The sequence below is a fragment of the Brassica napus genome, chromosome C7 (genome assembly GCF_020379485.1).
Source record: "Brassica napus cultivar Da-Ae chromosome C7, Da-Ae, whole genome shotgun sequence".
NCBI classification, from domain to species: Eukaryota; Viridiplantae; Streptophyta; class Magnoliopsida; order Brassicales; family Brassicaceae; genus Brassica; species Brassica napus.
Genome location: NC_063450.1, coordinates 10,841,865 through 10,844,510, shown reverse-complemented (window position 1 = coordinate 10,844,510; position 2,646 = coordinate 10,841,865). Strand labels below are relative to the sequence as shown.

Genomic DNA, 2,646 nt, shown 5'->3' with positions numbered 1-2,646 from the left:
GATCGACGCCAACAAAGCAACATCGATCAATGTCAAGCCACAGACATCCCAGATTCCTGCAGAACCGGAAAGTTTGGCAGAGAAGAAGGATGAATGGGAGATCGCATACATCAACACGAGGATTAACGACGCATACAACCCTCTCAACAATAACGTGGACTGGTTAAGCACGAGAATTGATCTGCTACAGCAAGATTTGGACACCATTCGCAAGAAGGACCCACAACCAGTGATATTCCGTGTTTTTAACGGTTTTAAACTCGTTTTGGAGCAATTAAATGGTCGGTTTTAATTAATGTTTTGGTCTATTTGATGCGTTTTGGTGTTCTTAAGTGTAATATGCAGGTTACTAGATAGCTTGAAAGAAAAGAACGCATTCGGGATTTATTCAGAAGCAAGATGGACCGAACAATGGACCGAATGAAGTATTGATCGCACAGAGCACTAGATCGACCGATCCGGGATATGTGGATCGACCGATCCTAGGCTTTCATACACGAGATCGACCGATCCGGGCCATGTGGATCGACCGATCTCAGGCGCTACGGGCTCCACACGCACAAACGAGCTTTTCACTCCTTTTTACCCACTCCCCTCAAGAATTCACAAAAGAACTCGACCTTTGAGACTCAGAAAAGACCAGGGGCGACCAAGAAGGAGATTTACAAGTTCTAGAGAGAGATTTGAGAGTTTTGTACTTGTTTTGTGTGATTTGTGAAGATTTGTAAAGGAGTTCATCTCAAAACCATTTGGAGAAGATCTTCTGAACCTTTACTCTGTTTTAATACAATCTTATCATGTTTTCTTCATCAAAATCGTTTTGTTCTTGCTTAGTTATGTGTGAGTAGTCATCTAGTTGGGTTTAGGGGTTCTCATAGGGGATTTCTTGATGTTTTGATTCATAAAACGTGTGTAGACTAAGGGATTACGTTTTGGTTCTTCATCTAATGGATTTCTTACTGCTTGAACTGAATTGATCACTTAGTTCATGATTTCAGATTGTTTGATGCACCGAAAGTGATTGTTTGAACTTCCGAAAATACTTTAGATGAGCAAAGTGTCCTTAACCCTCGGAAGTTGATGTTATTGCGCTTTGTGAACATATTGAACCTGTTCTTAATGCTTGTTTAGAAATTGAAACTCAGCGGAAGTTAGTGTGGAGATTTCTATAACATAGAGAATTAGCGCTACGGAAGTAGGTTAATTCTAATATCGTGTTTGAGTTCTAGACGGTTCTTAATATATCCCTGTGTCTGCCATTAATTGTATCTTGATTAAAAAGAAATCCCTGAGAATTCCCAATGCCCAACGTTTGTTTTAAAATAGTTTTCAAATCGTTTAAATCATCTTTTTACATGCTTGTTTATGCTTTGTGACACTAGAGAAAATTAAATAAAAACCATCAAAAATATATCTTGATTCGCTGTAGCTATTAACTTGTCTGCAACTCTACGTGTGATCATCGGTCCCTGTGGATTCGATCCCGTATTACTACTGCGTACTTTACTGTGCACTTGCAGTTAGATAATCGGGTTAAAACTCGAGACATCAAGTTTTTGGCGCCGTTGCCGGGGACCATTTGGTCACCCTAGAGTTAATGATCAGTTTAAGACTATAGCATTTTCTTTATTTTGTCTAATGTTTCTGTCTTTCTCTTTCTGTTTGTGTTTTCAGGTGAATGAGCGGATTTCATACTAGAAGCAAAGGATCATCGAATTTAATACCTTTGGAGTTAGAGCTCGGCCGCCTAGAGAGACAAGTGAAAAAGAAAAGACTTGAGTCCGCTGAAGAGGTTGAAATGGCTGAACACCAAGAAGACCAATTTCAGGACAACCCGCAAAATCCAATTCCTGTAAATGAACGAGAAGGCAACAATGCTGGTGATAATCAGCAGGCTGGTGTAGCTGCAAGACAACAGGCTGGAGACTATGGCATGCCTAGGATGACGCTTGCACATTATGATACACCAGATGCATTCTATGCCGATCGTTCTGGGATTCGCCCACCTCCCATTGAGAGAAGAGACTTTGAGATCAAGACTGGTCTCATTAATTTGGTGGAGAAAAATCCGTTTCATGGAAACCCGTCTGAGGACCCGATGTATCACTTGGAGCATTTTGAGCGAGTCTGTGACACCAGCAGACATAATGGAGTTCCTCAAGGCGCTTTGAAATGCAGGTTGTTCCCGTTTTCCTTAGCTGATAAAGCTATCAGATGGTTAAAGTCCATCCCTCCAGGATCTCTTACTACATGGGAAGAGACAAGAGCTGCTTTTCTACAGCATTTCTTCACCAAGTCAAGGTCCACATATCTGAGAAGCAGAATTGGAAGCTTTCAGCAGCTTGATTCAGAAAGCTTTCATGAGGCTTGGGAGCGTTTCAAGGAGTACACACAGGACTGCCCTCACCATGGTTACACTGATGTGAGCTTGCTGAACATTTTCTATAATGGAGTTCATGAAGAGAGTCAAGATGCCATGGACACAGCAAGTAATGGTGATTTCATGACCAAGACTGTTGAAGAAGCTTACACCTTGCTGAACAACCTGTCATCCAGCAAAGCAAACCGCAAGTCAAGGTTTGACACCAGCCAGAAGGGTGTTGGTTATGAATCCAAGAAGATAGATGAGCTGAATGCCAAGATTGA

At 41.5% G+C, this 2,646-nt stretch overlaps 1 non-coding gene across 1 annotated transcript; it reads right to left on the bottom strand.

Annotated features, from left to right (window-relative positions):
- Positions 1-2,308: 2,308 nt before the first annotated feature.
- LOC125590870 lies at positions 2,309-2,415 on the bottom strand. Its single transcript, XR_007326872.1, has one exon. It is a non-coding gene; the product is annotated as a small nucleolar RNA R71 (small nucleolar RNA).
- Between the last annotated feature and the right edge of the window lie 231 nt (positions 2,416-2,646).